Source organism: Rhipicephalus microplus, chromosome 2 (assembly GCF_043290135.1).
Source record: "Rhipicephalus microplus isolate Deutch F79 chromosome 2, USDA_Rmic, whole genome shotgun sequence".
Lineage (NCBI taxonomy): Eukaryota > Metazoa > Arthropoda > Arachnida > Ixodida > Ixodidae > Rhipicephalus > Rhipicephalus microplus.
The window spans coordinates 133,171,444-133,188,125 of record NC_134701.1 but is presented as its reverse complement, the minus strand read 5'-3'; the positions used below and the strand labels follow the sequence as shown (position 1 = coordinate 133,188,125).

General features: G+C 48.0%; 23 non-coding genes across 23 annotated transcripts; all 23 read left to right on the top strand.

The window, feature by feature from the left end:
- Positions 1-101: 101 nt before the first annotated feature.
- Positions 102-220, top strand: TRNAL-UAA (transfer RNA leucine (anticodon UAA)). Its single transcript has 2 exons — positions 102-139; positions 175-220. It is a non-coding gene; the product is annotated as a tRNA-Leu (tRNA).
- Positions 221-469: 249 nt separating this feature from the next.
- On the top strand, positions 470-588 carry TRNAL-UAA (transfer RNA leucine (anticodon UAA)). Its single transcript has 2 exons — positions 470-507; positions 543-588. It is a non-coding gene; the product is annotated as a tRNA-Leu (tRNA).
- A 609-nt stretch (positions 589-1,197) lies between these two features.
- Positions 1,198-1,316, top strand: TRNAF-GAA (transfer RNA phenylalanine (anticodon GAA)). The gene is made up of 2 exons: positions 1,198-1,235; positions 1,271-1,316. It is a non-coding gene; the product is annotated as a tRNA-Phe (tRNA).
- Positions 1,317-2,296: 980 nt separating this feature from the next.
- TRNAL-CAA (transfer RNA leucine (anticodon CAA)) lies at positions 2,297-2,415 on the top strand. Its single transcript has 2 exons — positions 2,297-2,334; positions 2,370-2,415. It is a non-coding gene; the product is annotated as a tRNA-Leu (tRNA).
- Positions 2,416-2,662: 247 nt separating this feature from the next.
- Positions 2,663-2,781, top strand: TRNAL-UAA (transfer RNA leucine (anticodon UAA)). Its single transcript has 2 exons — positions 2,663-2,700; positions 2,736-2,781. It is a non-coding gene; the product is annotated as a tRNA-Leu (tRNA).
- A 1,530-nt stretch (positions 2,782-4,311) lies between these two features.
- Positions 4,312-4,430, top strand: TRNAL-CAA (transfer RNA leucine (anticodon CAA)). Its single transcript has 2 exons — positions 4,312-4,349; positions 4,385-4,430. It is a non-coding gene; the product is annotated as a tRNA-Leu (tRNA).
- Positions 4,431-5,403: 973 nt separating this feature from the next.
- On the top strand, positions 5,404-5,522 carry TRNAL-UAA (transfer RNA leucine (anticodon UAA)). The gene is made up of 2 exons: positions 5,404-5,441; positions 5,477-5,522. It is a non-coding gene; the product is annotated as a tRNA-Leu (tRNA).
- Positions 5,523-5,770: 248 nt separating this feature from the next.
- On the top strand, positions 5,771-6,072 carry TRNAL-CAA (transfer RNA leucine (anticodon CAA)). Its single transcript has 2 exons — positions 5,771-5,808; positions 6,027-6,072. It is a non-coding gene; the product is annotated as a tRNA-Leu (tRNA).
- Positions 6,073-6,135: 63 nt separating this feature from the next.
- TRNAL-CAA (transfer RNA leucine (anticodon CAA)) lies at positions 6,136-6,254 on the top strand. The gene is made up of 2 exons: positions 6,136-6,173; positions 6,209-6,254. It is a non-coding gene; the product is annotated as a tRNA-Leu (tRNA).
- Positions 6,255-6,854: 600 nt separating this feature from the next.
- TRNAL-CAA (transfer RNA leucine (anticodon CAA)) lies at positions 6,855-6,973 on the top strand. Its single transcript has 2 exons — positions 6,855-6,892; positions 6,928-6,973. It is a non-coding gene; the product is annotated as a tRNA-Leu (tRNA).
- A 63-nt stretch (positions 6,974-7,036) lies between these two features.
- On the top strand, positions 7,037-7,155 carry TRNAL-CAA (transfer RNA leucine (anticodon CAA)). The gene is made up of 2 exons: positions 7,037-7,074; positions 7,110-7,155. It is a non-coding gene; the product is annotated as a tRNA-Leu (tRNA).
- A 797-nt stretch (positions 7,156-7,952) lies between these two features.
- TRNAL-CAA (transfer RNA leucine (anticodon CAA)) lies at positions 7,953-8,071 on the top strand. Its single transcript has 2 exons — positions 7,953-7,990; positions 8,026-8,071. It is a non-coding gene; the product is annotated as a tRNA-Leu (tRNA).
- Positions 8,072-8,135: 64 nt separating this feature from the next.
- Positions 8,136-8,254, top strand: TRNAL-CAA (transfer RNA leucine (anticodon CAA)). Its single transcript has 2 exons — positions 8,136-8,173; positions 8,209-8,254. It is a non-coding gene; the product is annotated as a tRNA-Leu (tRNA).
- A 247-nt stretch (positions 8,255-8,501) lies between these two features.
- Positions 8,502-8,620, top strand: TRNAL-UAA (transfer RNA leucine (anticodon UAA)). The gene is made up of 2 exons: positions 8,502-8,539; positions 8,575-8,620. It is a non-coding gene; the product is annotated as a tRNA-Leu (tRNA).
- A 1,894-nt stretch (positions 8,621-10,514) lies between these two features.
- On the top strand, positions 10,515-10,633 carry TRNAL-CAA (transfer RNA leucine (anticodon CAA)). Its single transcript has 2 exons — positions 10,515-10,552; positions 10,588-10,633. It is a non-coding gene; the product is annotated as a tRNA-Leu (tRNA).
- Positions 10,634-10,884: 251 nt separating this feature from the next.
- On the top strand, positions 10,885-10,999 carry TRNAF-GAA (transfer RNA phenylalanine (anticodon GAA)). The gene is made up of 2 exons: positions 10,885-10,922; positions 10,958-10,999. It is a non-coding gene; the product is annotated as a tRNA-Phe (tRNA).
- Positions 11,000-12,897: 1,898 nt separating this feature from the next.
- Positions 12,898-13,016, top strand: TRNAL-CAA (transfer RNA leucine (anticodon CAA)). Its single transcript has 2 exons — positions 12,898-12,935; positions 12,971-13,016. It is a non-coding gene; the product is annotated as a tRNA-Leu (tRNA).
- A 251-nt stretch (positions 13,017-13,267) lies between these two features.
- TRNAF-GAA (transfer RNA phenylalanine (anticodon GAA)) lies at positions 13,268-13,382 on the top strand. Its single transcript has 2 exons — positions 13,268-13,305; positions 13,341-13,382. It is a non-coding gene; the product is annotated as a tRNA-Phe (tRNA).
- A 429-nt stretch (positions 13,383-13,811) lies between these two features.
- TRNAL-CAA (transfer RNA leucine (anticodon CAA)) lies at positions 13,812-13,930 on the top strand. Its single transcript has 2 exons — positions 13,812-13,849; positions 13,885-13,930. It is a non-coding gene; the product is annotated as a tRNA-Leu (tRNA).
- Positions 13,931-14,180: 250 nt separating this feature from the next.
- TRNAL-CAA (transfer RNA leucine (anticodon CAA)) lies at positions 14,181-14,299 on the top strand. The gene is made up of 2 exons: positions 14,181-14,218; positions 14,254-14,299. It is a non-coding gene; the product is annotated as a tRNA-Leu (tRNA).
- A 63-nt stretch (positions 14,300-14,362) lies between these two features.
- On the top strand, positions 14,363-14,481 carry TRNAL-CAA (transfer RNA leucine (anticodon CAA)). The gene is made up of 2 exons: positions 14,363-14,400; positions 14,436-14,481. It is a non-coding gene; the product is annotated as a tRNA-Leu (tRNA).
- Positions 14,482-15,453: 972 nt separating this feature from the next.
- On the top strand, positions 15,454-15,572 carry TRNAL-UAA (transfer RNA leucine (anticodon UAA)). Its single transcript has 2 exons — positions 15,454-15,491; positions 15,527-15,572. It is a non-coding gene; the product is annotated as a tRNA-Leu (tRNA).
- Positions 15,573-16,371: 799 nt separating this feature from the next.
- On the top strand, positions 16,372-16,490 carry TRNAL-CAA (transfer RNA leucine (anticodon CAA)). Its single transcript has 2 exons — positions 16,372-16,409; positions 16,445-16,490. It is a non-coding gene; the product is annotated as a tRNA-Leu (tRNA).
- The last annotated feature ends 192 nt before the right edge of the window (positions 16,491-16,682 follow it).

Below are 16,682 nucleotides of genomic sequence, written 5' to 3'. Positions count from 1 at the left end.
CCACCTATGTGTGCGTGAGTTCGAATCCCACTTCTGACAAAATTTTTAAATCTACTACCAGAACAAAGTCAGTGTCTCCTTTTGCTGGGCTGAAATATCGTGTCAGAATGGCCGAGTGGTTCAAGGCGCCAGACTTAAGGGAAACCTTGCCCAGTGATACAGGTTAAACGAGGCTTCTGGTCCACGTATGTGGGCGTGGGTTCGAATCCCACTTCTGACAAACTTTTTTTACTTTACTACCAGCACGAAGTCAGTGTCTTCTTTTGCTGGGGCAGCTATGTCGTGTCAGAATGGCCGAGTGGTCTAAGGCGCCAGACTCAAGGGAATCCTTGCCCAGTGATAGGGGTTGAACGAGGCTTCTGGTCTACGTATGTGGGCGTGGGTTCGAATCTCTCTTCCAACAAACTTTTTTTTTTACTTCACTAACAGAACAAAGTCAGTGTCTCCTTTTGCTGGGCTGAAATATCGTGTCAGAATGGCCGAGTGGTCCAAGGCGCCAGACTTAAGGGAAACCTTGCCCAGTGATACGGGTTGAACGAGGCTTCTGGTACACGTATGTGTGCGTGGGTTCGAATCCCACTTCTGTCAATTTTTTTACTTTACTACCAGCACAGAGTCAGCGTCTTCTTTTGCTGGGCCGAAATATTGTGTCAGAATGGCCGAGTGGTCGAAGGCGCCAGACTTAAGGGAAACCTTGCCCAGTGATACGGGTTGAACGAGGCCTTTGGTCCACGTATGTGGACGTGGTTCGAATCCCACTTCTGACAATCTTTTTTTTACTTTACTACCAGCATAAAGTCAGTGTTTTTTTGCTGGGGCTGAAATACCGTGTCAGAATGGTCGAGTGGTCTAAGGCACCCGACTCAAGGGAAACCTTGCCCAGTGATACGGGTTGAACGGGGCTTCTGGTCTACGTATGTGGGCGTGGGTTAAAATCCCTCTTCTGAGAAGTTCTTTTTTTACTTTACTACCAGCACAAAGTCAGTGTCTTCTTTTGCTGGGGCTGAAATATCGTGTCAGAATGGTCGAGTGGTCTAAGGCTCCAGACTCAAGCGAAACCTTGCCCAGTGATACGGGTTGAACGAGGCATCTGGTCCACGTATGTGGGCGTGGGTTCGAATCCTATTCTGACAAACTTTTTTTTACTTTACTACCAGAACAAAGTCAGTGTCTCCTTTTGCTGGGCAGAAAAATTGTGTCAGAATGGCCGAGTGGTCTAAGGCTCCACACTGAAGGGAAGCCTTGCCCGGTGATAGGGGTTGAACGAGGCTTCTGGTCCACGTATGTGGGCGTGGGTTCGAATCCCACTTCTGACAAACTTTTTTTACTTTACTAACAGAACAATGTCAGTGTCTCCTTTTGCTGGGTTGGTATGTCGTGTCCGAATGACCGAGTGGTCTAAGGCGCCAGACTCAAGAGAAACCTTGCTCAGTGATACGGGTTGAATGAGGCTTCTGGACTAGGTGTGTGGGCGTGGGTTCAAATCCTACTTCAGACAAACTTTTTTTTACTTTACTACGAGCATAAAGTCAGTGTCATCTTTTGCTGGGGCTGATATATCGTATCAGAATGGCCGAGTGGTCTAAGGCGCCAGACTCAAGGGAAACCTTGCCCAGTGACACGAGTTGAACGAGGCTTCTGGTCCACGTATGTGTGCGTGGGTTCGAACCCCTCTTCTGACAAACTTTTTTTTACTTCACTAACAGAACAAAGTGAGCATCTCCTTTTGCTGGGGCTGACATATCGTATCAGAATGGCCGAGTGGTGTAAGGCGCCAGACTGAAGGGAAACCTTGCCTGGTGATGCGAGTTGAACGAGGCCTCTGGTCCACGTATGTGTGCGTGGGTTCGAATCTCACTTCTGCCAATTTTTTTTTAATTTACTACCAGCACAAAGTCCGTGTCTCCTTTTGCTGGGATGAAATATTGTGTCAGAATGGCCGAGTGGTCGAAGGTGCTAGACTCAAGGGAAACCTTGCCCAGTCATACGAGATGAACGAGGCTTCTGGTCCACGTATGTGTGCGTGGGTTCGAATCCCACTTATGACAAAATTTTTTAATCTACTACCAGAAGAAAGTCAGTGTCTCCTTTTGCTGGGCTGAAATTTCCTGTCAGGATGGCCGAGTGGTCCAAGGCGCCAGACTTAAGGAAAACCTTGCCCAGTGATACGGGTTTAACGAGGCTTCTGGTCTACGTATGAGGGCGTCGGTTGAAATCCCACTTCTGAGAAGCTCTTTTGTTTACTTTACTACCAGCACAAAGTCAGTGTCTCCTTTTGCTGGGGCTGAAATATCGTGTCAGAATGGCCGAGTGGTCTAAGGCTCCAGACTCAAGCGAAACCTTGCCCAGTGATACAGGTTGAACGAGGCTTCTGGTCCACGTATGTGGGCGTGGGTTCGAATCCCACTTCTGACAAACTTTTTTTACTTTACTACCGGCACGAAGTCAGCGTCTTCTTTTGCTGGGGCTGATATATCGTGTCAGAATGGCCGAGTGGTCTAAAGCGCCGGACTCAAGGGAAACCTTGCGCAGTGATACGGGTTGAACGAGGCTTCTGGTCCACGTATGTGGGCGTGGGTGTGAATCCCACTTCTGACAAACTTTTTTTATTTTAGTACAAGAACGAAGCCAGTGTCTCCTTTGGTTAGGACTAAAATATCGTGTCAGAATGGCCGAGTGGTCGAAGGCGCCAGACTTAAGGGAAACCTTGCCCAGTGATACGGTTTGAACGAGGCTTTTGGTCCACGTATGTGGGCGTGGGTTCGAATCCCACTTCTGACAAAATTTTTTAATCTACTACGAGAAGAAAGTCAGTGTCTCCTTTTGCTGGGCTGAAATATCGTGTCAGAATGGCCGAGTGGTCCAAGGCGCCACACTTAAGGGAAACCTTGCCCAGTGATACGGGTTGAACGAGGCTTCTCGTCTACGTATGTGGGCGTGGGTTAAAATCCCACTTCTGAGAAGCTCTTTTTTTACTTTACTACCAGCACAAAATCAGTGTCTTCTTTTGCTGTTGCTGAATTATCAAGTCAAAATGGTCGAGTGGTCTAAGGCTCCAGATCCAAGGGAAATATTGCCCAGTGATACGGGTTGAACGAGGCCTTTGGTCCACGTATGTGGACGTGGGTTCGAATCTCACTTCCGTCAATTTTTTTTATTACTACCAGCACAGAGTCAGCGTCTTCTTTGGTGAGGCTGACATATCGTATCAGAATGGCCGAGTGGTCGAAGGCGCCAGACTTAAGGGAAACCTTGCTCAGTGATACGGGTTGAACGATGGTTCTGGTCCAGGTGTGTGGGCGTGAGCTCATATCCCATTTCAGACAAACTCTTTTTTTTTACTTTACTACCAGCGCAAAGTCAGTGTCTCCTTTTGCTGGGGCTGAAATATCGTGTCAGAGTGGTCGAATGGTCTAAGGCTCCAGACTTAAGGGGAACCTTGCCCAGTGATACGGGTTGAACGAGGCTTCTGGTCCACGTATGTGGGCATGGGTTCGAATCCTAATCTGACAAATTTTTTTTTTACTTTACTACCAGAACAAAGTCAGTGTCTCCTTTTGCTGGGCTGAAATATTGTGTCACAATGGCCGAGTGGTCGAAGGTGCTAGACTCAAGGGAAACCTTGCCCAGTCATTCGAGTTGAACGAGGCTTCTGGTCCACCTATGTGTGCGTGAGTTCGAATCCCACTCCTGACAAAATTTTTAAATCTACTACCAGCACAAAGTCAGTGTCTCCTTTTGCTGGGGCAGCTATGTCGTGTCAGAATGGCCGAGTGGTCTAAGGCGCCAGACTCAAGGAAATCCTTGCCCAGCGATAGGGGTTGAACGAGGCTTCTGGTCTACGTATGTGGGCGTGGGTTCGAATCTCTCTTCCAACAAACTTTTTTTTACTTCACTAACAGAACAAAGTCAGTGTCTCCTTTTGCTGGGGCTGAAATATCGTGTCAGAATGGTCGAGTGGTCTAAGCCTCCAGACTCAAGGAAAACCTTGCCCAGTGATACGGGTTGAACGAGACTTCTGGTCCACGTATGTGGGCGTGGGTTCGAATCCCAGTTCTGACAAACTTTTTTTTACTTTACTACCAGCACGAAGTCAGTGTCTTCTTTTGCTGGGGTAGCTATGTCGTGTCAGAATGGCCGAGTGGTCTAAGGCGCCAGACTCAAGGGAATCCTTGCCCAGTGATAGGGGTTGAACGAGGCTTCTGGTCTACGTATGTGGGCGTGGGTTCGAATCTCTCTTCCAACAAACTTTTTTTTACTTCACTAACAGAACAAAGGAGGTGTCTCCTTTTGCTGGAACTGAAATATCGTGTCAGAATGGTCGAGTGGTCTAAGGCTCCAGACTCAAGGGAAACCTTGCCCAGTGATACGAGTTGAACGAGGCTTCTGGTACACGTATGTGTGCGTGGGTTCGAATCCCACTTCTGTCAATTTTTTTACTTTAATACCAGCACAGAGTCAGCGTCTTCTTTTGCTGGGCCGAAATATTGTGTCAGAATGGCCGAGTGGTCGAAGGCTCCAGACTCAAGCGAAACCTTGCCCAGTGATACGGGTTGAACGAGGCTTCTGGTCCACGTATGTGGGCGTGGGTTCGAATCCTATTCTGACAAACTTTTTTTTACTTTACTACCAGAACAAAGTCAGTGTCTCCTTTTGCTGGGCAGAAAAATTGTGTCAGAATGGCCGAGTGGTCTAAGGCTCCACACTGAAGGGAAACCTTGCCCGGTGATGCGAGTTGAACGAGGCTTCAGGTCCACGTATGTGGGCATGGGTTCGAATCCAACTTCTGACAAACTTTTTTTTACTTTACTAACAGAACAATGTCAGTGTCTCCTTTTGCTGGGTTGATATGTCGTGTCCGAATGGCCGAGTGGTCTAAGGCGCCAGACTCATGAGAAACCTTGCTCAGTGATACGGGTTGAACGAGGCTTCTGGTCTAGGTGTGTGGGCGTGGGTTCAAATCCCACTTCAGACAAACTCTTATTTTACTTTACTACGAGCATAAAGTCAGTGCCATCTTTTGCTGGGGCTGATATATCGTATCAGAATGGCCGAGTGGTCTAAGGCGCCAGACTCAAGGGAAACCTTGCCCAGTGATACGAGTTGAATGAGGCTTCTGGTGCATGTGTGTGTGCGTGGGTTCGAATCCCACTTCTGTCATTTTTTTTAAATTTACTACCAGCACAAAGTCAGTGTCTCCTTTTGCTGGGCTGAAATATTGTGTCCGAATGGCCGAGTGGTCGAAGGTGCTAGACTCAGGGGAAACCTTGCCCAGTCATTCCAGTTGAACGAGGCTTCTGGTCCACCTATGTGTGCGTGAGTTCGAACCCCACTTCTGACAAAATTTTTAAATCTACTACCAGAACAAAGTCAGTGTCTCCTTTTGCTGGGCTGAAATATCGTGTCAGAATGGCCGAGTGGTCCAAGGCGCCAGACTTAAGGGAAACCTTGCCCAGTGATACGGGTTGAACGAGGCTTCTGGTCCACGTATGTGGGCGTGGGTTCGAATCCCACTTCTGACAAACTTTTTTTACTTTACTACCAGCACGAAGTCAGTGTCTTCTTTTGCTGGGGCAGCTATGTCGTGTCAGAATGGCCGAGTGGTCTAAGGCGCCAGACTCAAGGGAATCCTTGCCCAGTGATAGGGGTTGAACGAGGCTTCTGGTCTACGTATGTGGGCGTGGGTTCGAATCTCTCTTCCAACAAACTTTTTTTTTACTTCACTACCAGAAGAAAGTCAGTGTCTCCTTTTGCTGGGCTGAAACATCGTGTCAGAATGGCCGAGTGGTCCAAGGCGCCAGACTCAAGGGAAACCGTGCCCAGTCATACGAGATAAACGAGGCTTCTGGTCCACGTATGTGTGCGTGTGTGCCAATCCCATTTCTGACAAACTTTTTTTACTTTACTACCAGAACAAAGTCAGTGTCTTCCTTTGCTTCAGCTTATATATCGTGTCAGAACGGCCGAGTTGTCTAAGGCACCAGACTTAAGGGAAACATTGCCCGGTGATACGGGTTAAACGAGGCCTTTGGTCCACGTATGTGGACGTGGGTTCGAATCCCACTTCTGACAATCTTTTTTTTACTTTACTACCAGCATAAAGTCAGTGTTTTTTTGCTGGAACTGAAATATCGTGTCAGAATGGTCGAGTGGTCTAAGGCTCCAGACTCAAGGGAAACCTTGCCCAGTGATACGAGTTGAACGAGGCTTCTGGTACACGTATGTGTGCGTGGGTTCGAATCCCACTTCTGTCAATTTTTTTACTTTACTACCAGCACAGAGTCAGCGTCTTCTTTTGCTGGGCCGAAATATTGTGTCAGAATGGCCGAGTGGTCGAAGGCTCCAGACTCAAGCGAAACCTTGCCCAGTGATACGGGTTGAACGAGGCTTCTGGTCCACGTATGTGGGCGTGGGTTCGAATCCTATTCTGACAAACTTTTTTTTACTTTACTACCAGAACAAAGTCAGTGTCTCCTTTTGCTGGGCAGAAAAATTGTGTCAGAATGGCCGAGTGGTCTAAGGCTCCACACTGAAGGGAAACCTTGCCCGGTGATGCGAGTTGAACGAGGCTTCTGGTCCATGTGTGCCTGGGTTCGAATCTCACTTCTGTCAATTTTTTTTAATTTACTGCCAGCACAAAGTCAGTGTCTCCTTTTGCTGGGCTGAAATATTGTGTCAGAATGGCCGAGTGGTCGAAGGTGCTAGACTCAAGGGAAACCTTGCCCAGTCATTCGAGTTGAACGAGGCTTCTGGTCCACCTATGTGTGCGTGAGTTCGAATCCCACCTCTGACAAAATTTTTAATCTACTACCAGAAAAAAGTCAGTGTCTCCTTTTGCTGGGCTGAAATATCGTGTCAGAATGGCCGAGTGGTCCAAGGCGCCAGATTCAAAGGAAACCTTGCCCAGTGATACGGATTGAACGAGGCTTCTGGTCCACGTATGTGGGCGTGGGTTCGAATCCCACTTCTGACAAACTTTTTTTACTTTACTAACAGAACAATGTCAGTGTCTCCTTTTGCTGGGTTGGTATGTCGTGTCCGAATGGCCGAGTGGTCTAAGGCGCCAGACTCAAGAGAAACCTTGCTCAGTGATACGGCTTGAATGAGGCTTCTGGACTAGGTGTGTGGGCGTGGGTTCAAATCCTACTTCAGACAAACTTTTTTTTACTTTACTACGAGCATAAAGTCAGTGTCATCTTTTGCTGGGGCTGATATATCGTATCAGAATGGCCGAGTGGTCTAAGGCGCCAGACTCAAGGGAAACCTTGCCCAGTGACACGAGTTGAACGAGGCTTCTGGTCCACGTATGTGTGCGTGGGTTCGAACCCCTCTTCTGACAAACTTTTTTTTACTTCACTAACAGAACAAAGTCAGCATCTCCTTTTGCTGGGGCTGACATATCGTATCAGAATGGCCGAGTGGTGTAAGGCGCCAGACTGAAGGGAAACCTTGCCCGGTGATGCGAGTTGAACGAGGCCTCTGGTCCACGTATGTGTGCGTGGGTTCGAATCTCACTTCTGTCAATTTTTTTTAATTTACTACCAGCACAAAGTCCGTGTCTCCTTTTGCTGGGATGAAATATTGTGTCAGAATGGCCGAGTGGTCGAAGGTGCTAGACTCAAGGGAAACCTTGCCCAGTCATACGAGATGAACGAGGCTTCTGGTCCACGTATGTGTGCGTGGGTTCGAATCCCACTTATGACAAAATTTTTTAATCTACTACCAGAAGAAAGTCAGTGTCTCCTTTTGCTGGGCTGAAATTTCCTGTCAGAATGGCCGAGTGGTCCAAGGCGCCAGACTTAAGGAAAACCTTGCCCAGTGATACGGGTTTAACGAGGCTTCTGGTCTACGTATGAGGGCGTCGGTTGAAATCCCACTTCTGAGAAGCTCTTTTGTTTACTTTACTACCAGCACAAAGTCAGTGTCTCCTTTTGCTGGGGCTGAAATATCGTGTCAGAATGGCCGAGTGGTCTAAGGCTCCAGACTCAAGCGAAACCTTGCCCAGTGATACAGGTTGAACGAGGCTTCTGGTCCACGTATGTGGGCGTGGGTTCAAATCCCACTTCTGACAAACTTTTTTTTACTTTCGTACCAGAACAATGTCAGTGTCTTCTTTTGCTGGGCTGATATATTTTGTCCGAATGGCCGAGTGGTCTAAGGCGCCAGACTCAAGGGAAACCTTGCCCAACGATACGGGTTGAACGATTCTTCTGGTCCACGTATGAGGGCGTGGGTTCGAATCCCACTTCTGACAAACTTTTTTTACTTTACTACCGGCACGAAGTCAGCGTCTTCTTTTGCTGGGGCTGATATATCGTGTCAGAAATGCCGAGTGGTCTAAGGCGCCAGACTCAAGGGAAACCTTGCGCAGTGATACGGGTTGAACGAGGCTTCTGGTCCACGTATGTGGGCGTTGGTGTGAATCCCACTTCTGACAAACTTTTTTTATTTTAGTACAAGAACGAAGCCAGTGTCTCCTTTGGTTAGGACTAAAATATCGTGTCAGAATGGCCGAGTGGTCGAAGGCGCCAGACTTAAGGGAAACCTTGCCCAGTGATTCGGTTTGAACGAGGCTTTTGGTCCACGTATGTGGGCGTGGGTTCGAATCCCACTTCTGACAAAATTTTTTAATCTACTACGAGAAGAAAGTCAGTGTCGCCTTTTGCTGGGCTGAAATATCGTGTCAGAATGGCCGAGTGGTCCAAGGCGCCACACTTAAGGGAAACCTTGCCCAGTGATACGGGTTGAACGAGGCTTCTCGTCTACGTATGTGGGCGTTGGTTGAAATCCCACTTCTGAGAAGCTCTTTTTTTACTTTACTACCAGCACAAAATCAGTGTCTTCTTTTGCTGTTGCTGAAATATCAAGTCAAAATGGTCGAGTGGTCTAAGGCTCCAGATTCAAGGGAAATATTGCCCAGTGATACGGGTTGAACGAGGCCTTTGGTCCACGTAATTGGACGTGGGTTCGAATCTCACTTCCGTCAATTTTTTTTATTACTACCAGCACAGAGTCAGCGTCTTCTTTGGTGACGCTGACATATCGTATCAGAATGGCCGAGTGGTCGAAGGCGCCAGACTTAAGGGAAACCTTGCTCAGTGATACGGGTTGAACGATGGTTCTGGTTCAGGTGTGTGGGCGTGAGCTCAAATCCCATTTCAGACAAACTCTTTTTTTTTACTTTACTACCAGCGCAAAGTCAGTGTCTCCTTTTGCTGGGGCTGAAATATCGTGTCAGAATGGTCGAATGGTCTAAGGCTCCAGACTTGAGGGAAACCTTGCCCAGTGATACGGGTGTAACGAGGATTCTGGTCCACGTATGTGGGCATGGGTTCGAATCCTAATCTGACAAACTTTTTTTTACTTTACTACCAGAACAAAGTCAGTGTCTCCTTTTGCTGGGCTGAAATATTGTGTCAGAATGGCCGAGTGGTCGAAGGTGCTAGACTCAAGGGAAACCTTGCCCAGTCATTCGAGTTGAACGAGGCTTCTGGTCCACCTATGTGTGCGTGAGTTCGAATCCCACTTCTGACAAAATTTTTAAATCTACTACCAGAACAAAGTCAGTGTCTCCTTTTGCTGGGCTGAAATATCGTGTCAGAATGGCCGAGTGGTCCAAGGCGCAAGACTTAAGGGAAACCTTGCCCAGTGATACGGGTTGAACGAGGCCTCTGGTCTACGTATGTGGGCGTGGGTTGAAATCCCACTTCTGAGAAGCTCTTTTTTTTACTTTACTACCAGCACAAAGTCAGTGTCTCCTTTTGCTGGGGCAGCTATGTCGTGTCAGAATGGCCGAGTGGTCTAAGGCGCCAGACTCAAGGAAATCCTTGCCCAGCGATAGGGGTTGAACGAGGCTTCTGGTCTACGTATGTGGGCGTGGGTTCGAATCTCTCTTCCAACAAACTTTTTTTTACTTCACTAACAGAACAAAGTCAGTGTCTCCTTTTGCTGGGGCTGAAATATCGTGTCAGAATGGTCGAGTGGTCTAAGGCTCCAGACTCAAGGAAAACCTTGCCCAGTGATACGGGTTGAACGAGGCTTCTGGTCCACGTATGTGGGCGTGGGTTTGAATCCTGATCTGACAAACTTTTTTTTACTTTACTACCAGAACAAAGTCAGTGTCTCCTTTTGCTGGGCTGAAATATTGTGTCAGAATGGCCGTGTGGTCGAAGGCGCCAGACTTAAGGTAAACCTTGCCCAGTGATACGAGTGTAACGAGGCTTCTGGTCCACGTATGTGTGCGTGGATTCGAATCCCACTTCTGACAAACTTTTTTTACTTTACTACCAGCACGAAGTCAGTGTCTTCTTTTGCTGGGGCTGATATATCGTGTCAGAATGGCCGAGTGGTCTAAGGCGCCAGACTCAAGGGAAACCTTGCCCAGTGATACGGGTTGAACGAGGCTTCAGGTCCACGTATGTGGGCATGGGTTCGAATCCAACTTCTGACAAACTTTTTTTTACTTTACTAACAGAACAATGTCAGTGTCTCCTTTTGCTGGGTTGATATGTCGTGTCCGAATGGCCGAGTGGTCTAAGGCGCCAGACTCAAGAGAAACCTTGCTCAGTGATACGGGTTGAACGAGGCTTCTGGTCTAGGTGTGTGGGCGTGGGTTCAAATCCCACTTCAGACAAACTCTTTTTTTTACTTTACTACGAGCATAAAGTCAGTGCCATCTTTTGCTGGGGCTGATATATCGTATCAGAATGGCCGAGTGGTCTAAGGCGCCAGACTCAAGGGAAACCTTGCCCAGTGATACGAGTTGAATGAGGCTTCTGGTGCATGTGTGTGTGCGTGGGTTCGAATCCCTCTTCTGAGAAACTTTTTTTTACTTCACTAACAGAACAAAGTCAGCGTCTCCTTTTGCTGGGGCTGACATGTCGGGTCAGAATGGCCGAGTGGTGTAAGGCGCCAGACTGAAGGGAAACCTTGCCCGGTGATGCGAGTTGAACGAGGCTTCTGGTCCATGTGTGCGTGGGTTCGAATCCCACTTCTGTCAATTTTTTTTTAATTTACTACCAGCACAAAGTCAGTGTCTCCTTTTGCTGGGCTGAAATATTGTGTCCGAATGGCCGAGTTGTCGAAGGTGCTAGACTCAGGGGAAACCTTGCCCAGTCATTCCAGTTGAACGAGGCTTCTGGTCCACCTATGTGTGCGTGAGTTCGAATCCCACTTCTGACAAAATTTTTAAATCTACTACCAGAACAAAGTCAGTGTCTCCTTTTGCTGGGCTGAAATATCGTGTCAGAATGGCCGAGTGGTCCAAGGCGCCAGACTTAAGGGAAACCTTGCCCAGTGATACGGGTTGAACGAGGCCTCTGGTCTACGTATGTGGGCGTGGGTTGAAATCACACTTCTGAGAAGCTCTTTTTTTTACTTTACTACCAGCACAAAGTCAGTGTCTCCTTTTGCTGGGGCTAAAATATCGTGTCAGAATGGCCGAGTGGTCTAAGGCGCCAGACTCAAGGGAAACCTTGCCCAGTGATACGGGTTGAACGATGGTTCTGGTACAGGTGTGTGGGCGTGAGCTCAAATCCCATTTCAGACAAACTCTTTTTTTTTACTTTACTACCAGCGCAAAGTCAGTGTCTCCTTTTGCTGGGGCTGAAATATCGTGTCAGAATGGTCGAATGGTCTAAGGCTCCAGACTTAAGGGAAACCTTGCCCAGTGATACGGGTGTAACGAGGCTTCTGGTCCACGTATGTGGGCATGGGTTCGAATCCTAATCTGACAAACTTTTTTTTACTTTACTACCAGAACAAAGTCAGTGTCTCCTTTTGCTGGGCTGAAATATTGTGTCAGAATGGCCGAGTGGTCGAAGGTGCTAGACTCAAGGGAAACCTTGCCCAGTCATTCGAGTTGAACGAGGCTTCTGGTCCACCTATGTGTGCGTGAGTTCGAATCCCACTTCTTACAAAATTTTTAAATCTACTACCAGAACAAAGTCAGTGTCTCCTTTTGCTGGGCTGAAATATCGTGTCAGAATGGCCGAGTGGTCCAAGGCGCCAGACTTAAGGGAAACCTTGCCCAGTGATACGGGTTGAACGAGGCCTCTGGTCTACGTATGTGGGCGTGGGTTGAAATCCCACTTCTGAGAAGCTCTTTTTTTTACTTTACTACCAGCACAAAGTCAGTGTCTCCTTTTGCTGGGGCAGCTATGTCGTGTCAGAATGGCCGAGTGGTCTAAGGCGCCAGACTCAAGGAAATCCTTGCCCAGCGATAGGGGTTGAACGAGGCTTCTGGTCTACGTATGTGGGCGTGGGTTCGAATCTCTCTTCCAACAAACTTTTCTTTACTTCACTAACAGAACAAAGTCAGTGTCTCCTTTTGCTGGGGCTGAAATATCGTGTCAGAATGGTCGAGTGGTCTAAGGCTCCAGACTCAAGGAAAACCTTGCCCAGTGATACGGGTTGAACGAGGCTTCTGGTCCACGTATGTGGGCGTGGGTTTGAATCCTGATCTGACAAACTTTTTTTTACTTTACTACCAGAACAAAGTCAGTGTCTCCTTTTGCTGGGCTGAAATATTGTGTCAGAATGGCCGTGTGGTCGAAGGCGCCAGACTTAAGGTAAACCTTGCCCAGTGATACGAGTGTAACGAGGCTTCTGGTCCACGTATGTGTGCGTGGATTCGAATCCCACTTCTGACAAACTTTTTTTACTTTACTACCAGCACGAAGTCAGTGTCTTCTTTTGCTGGGGCTGATATATCGTGTCAGAATGGCCGAGTGGTCTAAGGCGCCAGACTCAAGGGAAACCTTGCCCAGTGATACGGGTTGAACGAGGCTTCAGGTCCACGTATGTGGGCATGGGTTCGAATCCAACTTCTGACAAACTTTTTTTTACTTTACTAACAGAACAATGTCAGTGTCTCCTTTTGCTGGGTTGATATGTCGTGTCCGAATGGCCGAGTGGTCTAAGGCGCCAGACTCAAGAGAAACCTTGCTCAGTGATACGGGTTGAACGAGGCTTCTGGTCTAGGTGTGTGGGCGTGGGTTCAAATCCCACTTCAGACAAACTCTTTTTTTTACTTTACTACGAGCATAAAGTCAGTGCCATCTTTTGCTGGGGCTGATATATCGTATCAGAATGGCCGAGTGGTCTAAGGCGCCAGACTCAAGGGAAACCTTGCCCAGTGATACGAGTTGAATGAGGCTTCTGGTGCATGTGTGTGTGCGTGGGTTCGAATCCCTCTTCTGAGAAACTTTTTTTTACTTCACTAACAGAACAAAGTCAGCGTCTCCTTTTGCTGGGGCTGACATGTCGGGTCAGAATGGCCGAGTGGTGTAAGGCGCCAGACTGAAGGGAAACCTTGCCCGGTGATGCGAGTTGAACGAGGCTTCTGGTCCATGTGTGCGTGGGTTCGAATCCCACTTCTGTCAATTTTTTTTAATTTACTACCAGCACAAAGTCAGTGTCTCCTTTTGCTGGGCTGAAATATTGTGTCCGAATGGCCGAGTTGTCGAAGGTGCTAGACTCAGGGGAAACCTTGCCCAGTCATTCCAGTTGAACGAGGCTTCTGGTCCACCTATGTGTGCGTGAGTTCGAATCCCACTTCTGACAAAATTTTTAAATCTACTACCAGAACAAAGTCAGTGTCTCCTTTTGCTGGGCTGAAATATCGTGTCAGAATGCCCGAGTGGTCCAAGGCGCCAGACTTAAGGGAAACCTTGCCCAGTGATACGGGTTGAACGAGGCCTCTGGTCTACGTATGTGGGCGTGGGTTGAAATCACACTTCTGAGAAGCTCATTTTTTTACTTTACTACCAGCACAAAGTCAGTGTCTCCTTTTGCTGGGGCTAAAATATCGTGTCAGAATGGCCGAGTGGTCTAAGGCGCCAGACTCAAGGGAAACCTTGCCCAGTGATACGGGTTGAACGAGCCTTCTGGTCCACGTATGTGGGCGTGGGTTCGAATCCCACTTCTGACAAACTTTTTTTTACTTTACTACCAGCACGAAGTCAGTGTCTTCTTTTGCTGGGGCAGCTATGTCGTGTCAGAATGGCCGAGTGGTCTAAGCCGCCAGACTCAAGGGAATCCCTGCCCAGTGATAGGGGTTGAACGAGGCTTCAGGTCTACGTATGTGGGCGTGGGTTCGAATCTCTCTTCCAACAAACTTTTTTTTTACTTCACTAACAGAACAATGTCACTGTCTCCTTTTGCTGGGACTGAAATATCGTGTCAGAATGGTCGAGTGGTCTAAGGCTCCAGACTCAAGGAAAACCTTGCCCAGTGATACGGGTTGAACGAGGCTTCTGGTGCACGTATGTGTGCGTGGGTTCGAATCCCACTTCTGGCAAAATTTTTTTAATCTACTACCAGAAGAAAGTCAGTGTCTCCTTTTGCTGGGCTGAAACATCGTGTCAGAATGGCCGAGTGGTCCAAGGCGCCAGACTCAAGGGAAACCGTGCCCAGTCATACGAGATAAACGAGGCTTCTGGTCCACGTATGTGTGCGTGGGTGCGAATCCCACTTCTGACAAACTTTTTTTACTTTACTACCAGAACAAAGTCAGTGTCTTCCTTTGCTTCAGCTCATATATCGTGTCAGAACGGCCGAGTTGTCTAAGGCACCAGACTTAAGGGAAACATTGCCCGGTGATGCGGGTTAAACGAGGCCTTTGGTCCACGTATGTGGAAGTGGGTTCGAATCCCACTTCTGACAATCTTTTTTTTACTTTACTACCAGCATAAAGTCAGTGTTTTTTTTGCTGGGGCTGAAATATCGTGTCAGAATGGTCGAGTGGTCTAAGGCTCCAGACTCAAGGGAAACCTTGCCCAGTGATACGGGTTGAACGGGGCTTCTGGTCTACGTATGTGGGCGTGGGTTAAAATCCCACTTCTGAGAAGTTCTTTTTTTACTTTACTACCAGCACAAAGTCAGTGTCTTCTTTTGCTGGGGCTGAAATATCGTGTCAGAATGGTCGAGTGGTCTAAGGCTCCAGACTCAAGGGAAACCTTGCCCAGTGATACGGGTTGAACGAGGCTTCTGGTCCACGTATGTGGGCGTGGGTTCGAATCCTATTCTGACAAACTTTTTTTTACTTTACTACCAGAACAAAGTCAGTGTCTCCTTTTGCTGGGCAGAAAAATTGTGTCAGAATGGCCGAGTGGTCTAAGGCGCCACACTGAAGGGAAACCTTGCCCGGTGATGCGAGTTGAACGAGGCTTCTGGTCCTTGTGTGCGTGGGTTCGAATCTCACTTCTGTCAATTTTTTTTAATTTACTACCAGCACAAAGTCAGTGTCTCCTTTTGCTGGGCTGAAATATTGTGTCAGAATGGCCGAGTGGTCGAAGGTGCTAGACTCAAGGGAAACCTTGCCCAGTCATTCGAGTTGAACGAGGCTTCTGGTCCACCTATGTGTGCGTGAGTTCGAATCCCACTTCTGACAAAATTTTTTAATCTACTACCAGAACAAAGTCAGTGTCTCCTTTTGCTGGGCTGAAATATCGTGTCAGAATGGCCGAGTGGTCCAAGGCGCCAGACTTAAGGGAAACCTTGCCCAGTGATACGGGTTGAACGAGGCTTCTGGTTCACGTATGTGGGCGTGGGTTCGAATCCCACTTCTGACAAACTTTTTTTTACTTTACTAACAGAACAATGTCTGTGTCTCCCTTTGCTGGGTTGGTATGTTTATGTCCGAATGGCCGAGTGTTCTAAGGCGCCAGACTCAAGAGAAACCTTGCTCAGTGATGCGGGTTGAACGAGGCTTCTGGACTAGGTGTGTGGGCGTGGGTTCAAATCCTACTTCAGACAAACTTTTTTTTACTTTACTACGAGCATAAAGTCAGTGTCATCTTTTGCTGGGGCTGATATATCGTATCAGAATGGCCGAGTGGTCTAAGGCGCCACACTCTAGGGAAACCTTGCCCAGTGACACGAGTTGAACGAGGCTTCTGTTCCACGTATGTGTGCGTGGGTTCGAACCCCTCTTCTGACAAACTTTTTTTTACTTCACTAACAGAACAAAGTCAGCGTCTCCTTTTGCTGGGGCTGACATATCGTATCAGAATGGCCGAGTGGTGTAAGGCGCCAGACTGAAGGGAAACCTTGCCCGGTGATGCGAGTTGAACGAGGCCTCTGGTCCACGTATGTGTGCGTGGGTTCGAATCTCACTTCTGTCAATTTTATTTAATTTACTACCAGCACAAAGTCAGTGTCTCCTTTTGCTGGGCTGAAATTTCCTGTCAGAATGGCCGAGTGGTCCAAGGCGCCAGACTTAAGAAAACCTTGCCCAGTGATACGGGTTTAACGAGGCTTCTGGTCTACGTATGAGGGCGTCTGTTGAAATCCCACTTCTGAGAAGCTCTTTTGTTTACTTTACTACCAGCACAAAGTCAGTGTCTCCTTTTGCTGGGGCTGAAATATCGTGTCAGAATGGCCGAGTGGTCTAAGGCTCCAGACTCAAGCGAAACCTTGCCCAGTGATACAGGTTGAACGAGGCTTCTGGTCCACGTATGTGGGCGTGGGTTCGAATCCCACTTCTGACAAACTTTTTTTTTACTTTCGTACCAGAACAATGTCAGTGTCTTCTTTTGCTGGGCTGATATATTTTGTCCGAATGGCCGAGTGGTCTAAGGCGCCAGACTCAAGGGAAACCTTGCCCAATGATACGGGTTGAACCATTTTTCTGGTCCACGTATGGGGGCATGGGTTCGAATCCAACTTCTGACAAGCTTTTT